Raw genomic sequence first — 12,736 nt, 5'->3', positions numbered from 1 at the left:
AATGATTTTCTTCTCAATATCGGTCGCATTTTCATTTGTTCTTTCTCGACAGCTTTCTGCTTTATTCACCCATTGTCCGCCGTTTCTACTTCCGCCTTCTAACTTTTCGGTTTCCAGTTCCGCCAAATGTTTTCTTTTTTTTTCTCAAGTCTCTCACTTCTTACTTTTTTATAGTTTCTTCTTCTTCTTGTTCTTTTCCTTCCCTTCAGGAAACTGCCCTACCCCCAAGTCTCCATATCTGCAGACTGCCCATCTTATTTGGCCCTCTTCCGTTATTTTCCTTCTCCCATAGCTTGAAAATCCTCTCCCATTCCTTTCCTATATCGTTCTCACCTGTCTTCTTCCTCTTTACCGCTTTCTCTTCATCCCTATATTTACTTGTTATCCTTGACAACTTTGTCCCAAAGGTAAGAAGTACCTCCGTCGTTACTTCTTCTCTCCTCTTCATTTTCCTCTTCGTTGTATCTAACTGTTAATATTTCATTAATGTGATTCGCCGCGGTCCAGTAAAACTGGGTCATTCAAGCGCCCTTACTAATTTTCGATATGAGCGAAGTTTAAAAACGACGCAAAAAAGTCATTACATTAAATAATTTGCATCGAACTCTATATGAGCTTATCGTTCTAAAAAACTTTGTTCCATGCCTTTTCTAGTATGCTATTTAATCCAATAATCAAAATTATACTATTATCATCTATATAGAGATAATAGGACCATTAATATAAATATGAAATATGAAAATTCTCTTAATATAAATGAAAGCGGTTTACGACCACGCCCACTTAAAAAAAATATATCATTTTTGAAGTATATGATATTTCACCTTAAAAGCTATATGGTGGAGCAAAATACGAGTATTAACATTTTTTTGAAATCCCGCGTGGTTTCACCTCTTCTTTAGTCAATCTCTCTATTTACTATTAATGTCAGAAATGGAACCAAAATCGGCCAGACTTAACGAAACTTGGTAAGAGTATTTTTTTGTGAAAATAACTGTTTCTTGTAAAAATTAGCGAATTTGGTTGGAAATCACGCACAATTTTCATGCCCAGTCTTCTGTCTGTTATTCCGTGTGTCCTTTAACACAATAACTTGAGCAAAAGTTAAGATATCTCCAACAAATTTAGTACAAGAGCTTATCTGAACTCAAAATGCATTGGAAGGTGGTCGAAATCAAATTATAACCATGCCTTTATATCTATAACAAAAATACCGATCCAGTGTTACTAGGGTGAACTGGCTATACCTTTTGACTCAGAATACAAAAATATGTGAATTGTGTAAAATTGGAGTATAAACAGCTCCCAATAAGATTTGAGAATTTTGCAGACCTTAAATCAAAATCCGTAGATATCATTTTGAAATTCGGCAGAAACATGGTTGTTAGTATTTTAAATAGATCTGAGCAATTGATTGAAAAAAAAAATTGCTTAAAGGTTTAATTTTTAGTTCCATAAGTCGAACAAAAAACCAGCAGTTTAAATGAAGTTTGGTAAGAACATGCCTTTATGGTAGTACTTCTTGTATAGCCTATTATGGAGCTTGATACTCGCAAATGTGTTTGTACACCAAAAAAAAAAAACACTTACTTAAAATGCGAAAAATTTTTTCTTAAAACCCTTTCCTTTATATTGATGAAAACTTCAATTTAAGCAGTACAGATTCAAAATATTTTTATAATACTTGAAAGGAAAGATTTTCGTCAGTTAACTAAATATTTCTCACAATATTTACATACATTAAGAGTACTCGAATGTAAAGATGAGCACCTCGACTAAAAATCCAGGGCCGTGACGGTTACACGATTTAATTTTACAATTGTATTATAGTTTCCTCCATTTTTAAGAAAGTTATTCCTATACCCAATGAAAAAAATAGTTTTACTTTACAAGAAGATTACTTATCCACATTTAAGGAAGCGCTTCTTTTTTGTGAGATATCATATCCACGCTTTAAGGAAATTAACCTACCAATAAGTAAACCGAATTAATTAGGATGACAATCTTAGTTGATTTGGCCATGTCCGTCTGTCTGTTTGAACGCAAATCTTTGAGATATCTTGATGAAATTTGGTCAGCGGGTATATTTTGATGTCCGATTAGACATTTGTCAGAGCCGACCGGACTGGATAATTATACCATACGACCGATTTTCCAGAACAGGTTTTTTAATTTCTTGCTTCCAATTTCACCAAATGCTTCGTAAATGACACGTATTGTAATCTGAAAAAATCGTACAAATGCTAGAAGTTTGCGCCTTCACCAATTGCTTACGTATAGGGCATACATTAATGTGTGTGGAATTGTAGAGATCGGTTGAATATATAGCATGAATCCCATATTGTTAAAATAACTTTTCGTAATTTCTACACCATTTTAACATCTATTCGCTTCCAATCCTTCGTATATATAGTATATAACCCAGATCCTTCGTATATATATGTGATCCGCTCTATGAAAAGGTGGCTTATGCCTCAAAAAAGAAAGAAAAAAGAAATTGTGAGAAACATCTGTTAAAGATAAAAAACTATCGAAACCAGAAAAAAAGTGGAAAAATTTTTTTGAGTCATAAGCCACCTTTTCATAGGCCGGGTCACATATATAGTATTTATCCCATGGCTCATGTAAGAAGCTTTTGATAATGTCTTCCCCATTTTAACAGCTAGAAGCTTCAAATTTCACCAAATGCTTTCGTAAATGGTTTATCTTATAGACTGAAAAAGCCGCAGGGATCGGTCGTATATATACATAACATATACCTCATACAAACCGATTGTTCTGGTAAGGAGCATTTTCTGCCTAATTTTAACAGCTATAAGCTTCAAATTTCAACAAAGCCTAACATACGTATACGTCATATATTGTTCAGATAAGTGATTCATGGTCATAGCTATCTCATGCAGACTACAAGAAACGTGAAACTTTGTAGCCTCACACAATGAACCGATATATTTATACCTTTCATGATGAAATGGTATATTAAATTTGGTATATTAACATTGTCACGAATCTCAAAATTGTAAGTCCTGATCAGAATGAAGAGCCGAGTTGATTTAGCCATGTCCGTCTGTCCGTCTGTCTCTTTGTATGCAAACTAGTCCCTCAATTTTTGAGATATCTTGATAAAATTTAGTGAGCGGATTTATTTAGGTGTTCGATTAAACATTTGTCGGAACCAGCCGGATCGGACTTTTGTAGCATATATCCTCCATACAACCGATTTTTCAGAAAAGAGGATTTTTGTCATATCTTCCTCAATTTATCAGATTGAAGCTTCAAACTTCAGCATATGCTATCGTATACTGCACACATTGTTGTCCGAAAAAATGGATAAGATCGGTCGTATATATAGCACATATCCTTCGGCCACCGTGGTGTGATGGTAGCGTCCTCCGCCTACCACACCGAAGATAATGGGTTAGAGCCCGGGAAAAGCAACATAAAAAATTTTAGAAACAAGTTCTTTCAATTAGAAGAAAATTTTTCTAAACGGCGTCGCCTTCGGTAGTGTTTGGCAAGCACTCCGAGTATATTTATGCCTTGAAAAGATCTCAGTTAAAACTCATTTGCCTTGCTGATGCCGTTCAGGGTGAGCATAAAACATCGTTCATCCGCATATCATGGCCTAGCTAGCGTAGCTAGCACTGCACTATCGTCATATCTGCGAAAAGCTCATATAGCTTATCATTATACCTCCTTCGATACTCGCCATCCACATAACGGATAAATCTTCCGGAGAACTTTTCTCTTGAATACTACAAGAGCCATCTCATCTTCTCTCGACACCTTCCATGATTCCGAGCCATACATCAGGACAAGTATGATGAGTGACTTGTAGAGAGAGAATTTTGTTCGTCAAGAGAGAACTTTACCTTTCAATTGCTTAAAGAATTACTTGTTGGCAAGAGTTATTCTCCGTTTGATTTCTATGTCGACATTGTTTTTGCTTTTAATGCTGCTTCCCAAATATACGAAATCCTCACAGTCTCGAATTTATATCCGTCAACAGTGATGTGGCTACAAAGGCCACGATGACAGCAAGTACTTCGTCTTGTCCACATTTAGTGATCCTTTATCTTATACCAACATTTCGCCTCCATGTTTGAACAGCCCTGCTCGTCATTACTTGAAACCTTGTGATTTATTAGCCGTGATATTGCCATTCTCACTTCGCCATAGTTGCATGCCGGAGCGTATTTTTCATCATCGGTAATCGGGGTATCGGTTTCTTCCTCCCCCACACTCTGTACGTCAGCTACCAGGTCGCTATTATCGTTCCTACAGGAATCTGCCCCGGTCTTGAAACCTTCTGTCACTAAAAGAGCATGAAATATGTATTGTAGAGCGAAAATAATAGTAATAATCATACCAATTCTAAATATTCTCGCGGATTTTTTTATTCCCGTGGAAAAATTCCTCCAATTCTTTTCTCCTAGGGGGAAGAATAATTGGGGAATAGGAATTTCGAGTTTTCGAAGTCAGCTGTTTTGTCAATTGAAATTTCGTTGCGCATTTCTTATTTTGTTTAAAAAATTGTAAAGTTTAATTATTGTTGCCAATTTGTTTGAAATTAAGAAATAAGATATAAACAATGCACATTATTGCATTTCATGTGGTATTCACTGAAATGAGTAATGAATAGGTGCCACAGCAACATCAACAGAGGAGCATAAGAAGAAGACCGGCGGGATAACAGAAATCCGCCGGAGTTGCCTGCATTCATTCTGCAAAGCAATTTTCTGGCGACCAAGTCGAGTTGAGTTCGCCTTTTGCCATATGCTAAGATCTATTTAAGCCTTCTTAAAAAATCCTTGCGCAATTTCTGGATGGCTGCATCAAATATGCCAAGTAATGGACTTATGATATATTTTTCGACTTAAAATAAAGAATATTGTGGTTGTTGTTGTTGTTGTATTAACAGTGAGAGTATTGTGGTAGAACGTAAATACATATTTTAGCACAAATTTGTACAAATAAGTATTCTTTCTTAAAATAACCAATTTCCTTTAACCATTTTGATGCATTCCCTTCAATTTAACTAGTGAAAAAACTCCTATGAAATGGCAGAGAAATCTCCCTCTCCCTGACATTCATAATACCTACTTTTCTCCCATAACCTGTTTCCGCTTTTTCGAACATTGTTCAGAATAGGAAGAAAGGGAGAAGTGAAAAAACTCACAAGGAATTTCTATTTAGAATACGAGAATGGGAGAAGGGAAAAAACTCGCACGGAATTTTCGTTTAGAATTGGGCTGAATATTTTTTCGCGATAAATATCCGGGGAGATAGAGCCCACTTTCCTTCCAGAATGTGGTGTGCTAATGGGAATATTAATTGGTCATCCTACATATTTTAGGCCGACTCCATGTGCATTTGATAAGGCAGACAGCTTTTTTGCTGAGAAACATTTCATGGCAAAAACACAATCGAAGGGATTGCCAAGCCACCAAATCAATTTGATGTTAGTTGTTACGGCGTAGTCGTTTACTTAGGTAATAGTTTTAAATCCTCCAAACACTGGTAGGGAAATATGGGAGAAATTTAATAAATCGGAAAACTTCAAAAGCGCTACGTCATCAAACTTTTCTTCAAATTCGATTACAAAATCCAACAATTCCGGAATGCCAGATCTTGGCTCATTTGTTTATGGGTGGTATATATAGTATACACTATATATAAACTCTCATTTTTGCCTCCTTCTTAACGGCTAGAATCTCAAAATTTGAACATATACCTACGTTTACGTTATATATTGTTAATACAACTGATTCATTGTCATAGCTATTTCCTGCAGACCACAAAAAACGTGAAACTTTGCATCCCCACAAAATCTACCTACCTATTTTTATACCCAGTTGAGCAGAGCTGACAGAGTATATTAACTTTGATTGGATAACGGTTGGTTGTACAGGTATAAAGGAATCGAGATAGATATAGACTTCCATATATCAAAATTACCAATATCGAAAAAAAATTCGATTGAGCCATATCCGTCCGTCCGTCCGTCCGTTAACACGATAACTTGAGTAAATTTTGAGTTATCTTGATGAAATTCGGTATGTGGGTTCCTGGGCACTCATCTCAGATTGCTATTTAAAATGAACAATATCGGAATATAACCACGCCCACTTTTTCGATATCGAAAATTTCGAAAAACCGAAAAAGTGCGCTAATTCATTACCAAAGACGGATAAAACGATGAAACTTGGTAGGTGAATTGAACTTATGACGCAGAATAGAAAATCAGTGAAATTTTGGACAATGGGCGTGGCACCGCCCACTTTTAAAAGAAGGTAATTTAAAAGTTTTGCAAGCTGTAATTTAGCAGTTGTTGAAGATAACATGAGGAAATTTGGCAGGAACGTTACTCCTATTACTATATCTATGCTTAATGAAAATTAGCAAAATCTGAGAATGACCACGCCCACTTAAAAAAAAAAATTTTAAGTCAAATTTTAACAAAAAATTTAATATCTTTACAATATATAGGAAAATTATGTCAACATTCAACCCCAGTAAAGATATGGTGCAACAAAATACAAATATAAAAGAAAATTTCAAAATGGGCGTGGCTCCGCTCTTTTCATTTCATTTGTCTAAGATTTTTTTAATGCCATAGTCGAACAAAAATGTACCAATCCTTGTGAAATTTGGTAGGGGCTTAGATTCTAGGACGATAACTGTTTTCTATGAAAAAGTGCGAATTCGGTTGAAGCCACGCCCAGTTTTTATACACAGTCGACCTTTTGTCCTTCCGCCCAGCCGCTAACACGATAGCTTGAGCAAAAATCGATATATCTTTACTAAACTCAGTTCACGTACTTATCTGAACTCACTTTGTATTGGTGTAAAAAATGGCTGAAATCCGACTATGACTACGCCCACTTTTTCGATATCGAAAATTACGAAAAATGAAAAAAATGCCATAATTATATACCAAATACGAAAAAAGGGATGAAACATGGTAATTGTATTGGTCTATTGACGCAAAATATAACTTTAGAAAAAAACTTGGTCAAATGGGTGTGACACCTACCATATTAAGTAGAAGAAAATGAAAAGTTTCTGCAGGGCGAAATTAAAAGCCCTTGGAATCTTGGCAGGAATACTATTCGTGGTATTACATATATAAATAAATTAGCGGTACCCGACAGATGATGTTCTGGGTCACCCTGGTCCACATTTTGGTCGATCTCGAAAACGCCTTCACATATACAACTACCACCACTCCCTTTTAAAACCCTTTATTCCTTTAATTTGATACCCATATCGTACAAATGCATTCTAGAGTCACCCCTGGTCCACCTTTATGGTGACATCTCGAAAAGGCGTCCACCCATAGAACTAAGGCCCACTCCCTTTTAAAATACTCATTAACACCTTTTCGTTTGAAACCCATATTGTACAAACGCATTCTAGTCACCCCTGGTCCACCTTTATTGAAATATCTCGAAAAGGCGTCCACCTATAGAACTATGGCCCACTCCCTCTTTAAATACTCTTTAATACTTCCATTTGATACCCATGCCATACAAACACATTCCAGGGTTACCCTAGGTTCATTTTCCTACATGGTGATTTTCCCTTAGTTTTTCTCCATAGCTCTCAACTGAGTATGTAATGTTCGGTTACACGCGAACTTAGCCTTCCTTACTTGTTTATTTTTTATTTATCTTAAAAATCGCTTAGGTATGTACATCTGTTCACTATATATTTCATATCTTATACAGCCCCATTCTTGGGCACAGCTGAAAAAAAAAGTATAAAAAAGCACGAATTGGTTTTAATTTTTTTAAGTTCTTCAGCCACAACAGTTTTTAAGTTTTCGGAAGATACACATTTATTTCACAAAGAAAAAACATATTTATATACTACGCTTTATTTAATTTGGCCTTTAGTTAGGCTTGGAAACAAAAATGTTTACTTGAAAAACTCCAAAAATTATGGACAACAATTAAGGAAAAGGCTATATATACCCTATGTATGTATCTTTGTGTTTTTTTTTTTATTATTTGAGATACAAATTCGGGTTTCCCATATTATATGATTTGCAAAATATTATTTAGGATTTCATGGAGATTTAACTTGAATCTATGGCGTTTAATTTTGTATGATGCAAGATTTATTTTAGTATGATAAAACTTGCGAGATTAGGCGTAAATTTTTTTGAGAGGCTTAGATCTCTATTAAATGTGGATATGATATTAGCGTGGGTCTTTAAAATAAAATTTCAGAATACTTGTTTTTTTTTTTTTGTTTTTAAATTCGAGGCTGGAACTGTCAAAAGTCAGAAGTTAAGTATTTGAACTTTATATGAGAATTTAACATTTTAAATTTTTCTACAAACCTTTTTATAAATCCATTTAATGTTCAAAGTTGGCGTCGTGTTTTACTACGGTGCACCAGGGTTGGGGTTTTAAAAGTTAAACTTAATTTTTGTTTTAAACTTAATTTTGCATCGAACCAAAAAATGGCTTAATTACGAAACACATTTGACGAATAACCGAAACTCACGACCGGATACAAAAAAGAGAAATGCAAAGGGGAAAGGGAAGCAAACTGAGCACTGGTTTATGCCCTTTTTTGTTTTTATTTTAATTTCTTTTCTTAAAAATATTTCGAAATTGTATGTATGCATTTATGTTTGTAATAATTTAAGTAAAACTATGGCAGTCCGTTTGCTGCTTTGCACTTTAAATTTATTTGTGTTATCTTTCGATTTATGTAATTAAATTTTTGTTAATTGTTTAGATGTTGAATTCTTATATTTTTTCTATCTTTTTTTCACAAAGTGACGAACATTTTCAGTTTTTGTTAATAAATTTCTCAAAACACTTTTAGTATAATGAATGCACTTTCACTCTATTTTGAATGATTGTATGTATTTATGCATGCGAATATGAATGCATTTTCACAAATTTATGAAAGAAATTAAATTTTTGCTTCTTTTGCAACCACTAAATATTTGTTGTTTTGTTTGTTGCATTTTTGAATTCAGTTAAACTGCATACACGTTTTAATTTTAGCACGGAACGTTTAGAACACAAAAACACATACACAGCTTTTCGAAAACTTTTTTGTTTAATTCTCAGTAATTTTAATATATTTTCTTTTTATATTTGTTTTGTTTTTGCTTGCAAAAACTAATTGGCAATTCGTATTTTTGTTTGTGTGTTTGCGCGCACAAGTGATAGAAAGAGAGTGAGGAGCATATGAACGGCGACGATTGTTATTAAGAAATTCAAATTCAAAAATCGACGGGCCGCTTCATTTTTGTACGGTGCAAAAGTGTATGAGAAACAACTTTTCACCCCTTCGAAGGATACACTACAACTGTTCGCCGCAAACAGTCGCACGTGAAAACCAACCCCTGTTCCGTATGCCACACTGTGTCTCAGCAACAGCGCAACGCGCCACTCACACACACATACGCATACACAAAACCAATTAGAGGACGAACATATTTAGTTGGAGCATGTTTCGTGTTGCATGTAGTGCAGTGTTTCATTCAAATGTTCATTATTTTCTTAATTTATTGCTTCATTGCTAAATTTTTGTATTCATCCATACTTAGCCATAAAAACTTTACATACATATTTTTAAAAACTTTTTTTCTCTCTTATTACACTAAACGCAATTTCATGTCAAATCATTTTCCCATTGCGTTTATGGTGATGAGCAAACATGCTCGTTTCAATGCACTCCAACCGTGCAACATGTTGCACCTATTTACGAAATGTTGTGAAACATTTCTTGTATATTTTTATTTATACCGTTCCAAAATTCTGCATTCGGTTATACTTATGTATGCGTGCGTTTCTATGTGTGAACCATTTTTGTTGTTGATGGCTATTTTCGTTTTCTTGTGCTTTGCTCGTCTTCATTTGTATTTGGTTTTGTATTTGTTCTTGTTCTAGTTTGCACATCAGCAGTTGGCATGTTTATATGGCGCACAGTGGGTGAAAATATATTTGTGGAGGGACTTTGAGCAGATTCCCAATTTAATTATTATTTCAAATTCCTCAATAGCACTCAATCTAACCTATAAGTCAACGTTTATTTTTTACGTTGCTTGACAATAAATGTGAACAATAAATATATTTTACGTTGGCAAAAGGAAAATAATCGGCCTCATCATCTGCCTTGCTACTTAGCAATGGAAAAGAGAATTCCTCCATAATTAAAGTACCCTTTTCACGTCGGTCATGAATTTCTCCTTCAGTCGCTGAATTTTGCTTGCACTTTCGTTCATTGTTCCTATCAGCCTCAAAATCAACATCGTGCGGAAGAATGGTTTTTGAGCTCTTTCAGATAATGGTCCCAGTCGATATTTGATCCTTGTAGAGTTCGTAAAAGTGGTCTCTGGAGCGATCTTGAAGACACTTAAAGCCGCAGTTATGTAGTTTGGTACGTTCCTTCATAACTGAAAGATGATTCGCTTTGGATTACGAAAATCGGTTGATGACCAAGCCCATTTACCATACAAAAACTAAAATAACGCGTTTTAAACTCACATAATGTGAACTTTGCAAAATTTTAAGCTACAATACTACAACTTTTAATTTTTTTTTTAAATTATAGTCGACTCAAAAACAAAGCGGTATCGTGAAGACGACTCAAAGCGCATATTTAGCAAATCCAAAAAGGGGCATTGCAACGCTTACTTAGGCAAAAGGGCCTCTAATCTTATGTTACCAGTGACTTGTAGAGCTTGATTTTCGTATGCGAAATTTCCGGGCTATTTAATAAGCGTAAGCTATTGCTAGGAAGAGAATACTGACCTGCTTTGTTGGGGGCAGACAAAGACGTCTCCACCGGCATTGTAAACAAAATTCTACATCCGCAATACCCACTTCAACTTTTAGGGAGTATAACAACCACATAAAATTTATATTATCTAGTTTGAGTTTTACACTTTCAATAGGTCTTTTTCATGAAAAGTAGTTAATTTTGACTTTGCGTCATGCTCGCTTTAATTTTTTCAAAAACTGTACCTACGTATTTTGTGCCTGCAAAGCAGAATTAAATTAAATTAAAATTTATAGCAAATATACACACAGAGTTGTTGCGAAACCCTTGCTGAAGGGCCACCTTGCTTAGAAATTTTTTTTTCAAAATTATTTTAATGTTGCTTTTCACGCGTCTTGAATCCAGGACTTTCGGTGTGGTATGCGATCACGCTACCACCACATCACTGCGGTCGGCTAGGTAAGAATCCTGCAATAATATTGTAACGAATGTTAGCAGCACCGAGCGATGCTATCGTCTCTAAGCCGATGCTAAGCAGTGAAGTGAATTCACATTCATAGATTAATCATTATGTATCTACATAAACGAAACAATAATTGCGTCTACACATATGTACCATGTACGTATACTAGCAGCGGAGAGTCAATGCACAAACACATGCATATATCTGAGATACTCCTATAAGTATGCAATGAGAAAAACTATAAAATTGTGCAATTGTAGTTACAGCTGAGAAGTTTGAGAGCTGCTGGACTAGTAGATTCTGGAAGCGCCTAGAAGATGCGAAGGTTGAAATCAAAGAGTATAAAAGGCGGCAATTGTAGAGGCGCTGGAATTCTGTTTGATTTAAGTTTCGATTCAGACGATATCTAGTGAGCAATAGCAGTATTATTTGGATAGTAGAGTTTCATTTGAGCTATCAATCAGTTTGGTTATTAAGCAAGCTATTCGTTGAGTGTTATTGTGAAGTACTTTAATAAAGGCCATTTTGCATTATTAAATATTGGAGTTATTTATTCAACAGTTTAGTGATTCGAACTCATCAGAAGATTGCAAATAAGGGGAATTGCAAGTAAAATCGTTACAATATTGCCTGTGACGCCCAATTGTGGAAAATTGTCATTTTTGAGGAATTTTTTACTGTAAAGTTTAGTGAAAGTGAAAAAATATTTTATTTTCTCCATATAAAAAGGAAGGCTCTTGTAGCAAATTTACCTATGTACGCAAAGTCGACCATAATATAACTTAAACAAGTAAGGAAGGCTAAGTTCGGGTGTAACCGAACATTACATTCTCAATTGAGAGCTATGGAGACAAAATAAGGGAAAATCACCATGTAGGAAAATGAACCTCGGGTAACCTTTAATGTGTTTGTATGACATGCGTATCAAATGACAGGTATTAAAGAGTATTTTAAGAGTAATATAGGTGGACACCTTTTCGAGATATCGCCATAAAGGTGGACCAGGGCTGACTCTAGAATTTGTTTGTACGATATGGGTATCAAATAAAAGGTGTTAATGAGTATTTAAAAAGGGAGTGGGCCTTAGTTCTGTAGGTGGACGCCTTTTCTGGATATCGTTATAAAGGTGGACCAGGGGTGACTCTAGAATTAGTTTGTACGATATGGGTACCAAATAAATGGTGTTAATGAGTATTTTAAAAGGGAGTGGGCCTTAGTTCTATGGGTGGACGCCTTTTCGAGATATTGCCATAAAGGTGGGCCAGGGGTGACTCTAGAATTAATTTGGACGATATGGGTATCAAATGAAAAGTGTTAATGAGTATTTTAAAAGTGGGTGGGCCTTAGTTCTATGGGTGGACGCCTTTTCGAGATATCGCCATAAAGGTGGACCAGGGATGACTCTAGAATGCTTTTGTACAATATGGGTATCAAACGAAAGGTGTTAATGAGTATTTTAAAAGGGAGTGGGCCTTAGTTCTATAGGTGGACGCCTTTTCGAAATATCGCCATAAAGGTGGACCA

The 12,736-nt window shown here is 35.2% G+C and overlaps 1 protein-coding gene across 4 annotated transcripts in view; it reads right to left on the bottom strand.

Annotated features, from left to right (window-relative positions):
* Positions 1 to 9,314, bottom strand: part of Tet (Ten-Eleven Translocation (TET) family protein) — an 841,485-nt gene extending 832,171 nt beyond the window's left edge. For all 4 annotated transcript variants that reach the window (XM_067789120.1, XM_067789122.1, XM_067789121.1 and 1 more), the window contains exon 1: positions 8,348 to 9,314. The gene's annotated coding sequence lies outside the window, so the exon portion shown is untranslated. The remainder of the gene's footprint in view (positions 1 to 8,347) is intronic.
* Between the last annotated feature and the right edge of the window lie 3,422 nt (positions 9,315 to 12,736).

Source organism: Eurosta solidaginis, chromosome 5 (assembly GCF_040869045.1).
Source record: "Eurosta solidaginis isolate ZX-2024a chromosome 5, ASM4086904v1, whole genome shotgun sequence".
Lineage (NCBI taxonomy): Eukaryota > Metazoa > Arthropoda > Insecta > Diptera > Tephritidae > Eurosta > Eurosta solidaginis.
Note: the sequence above shows the minus strand (reverse complement) of the source record. Positions and strands in the feature narration are given on the sequence as shown.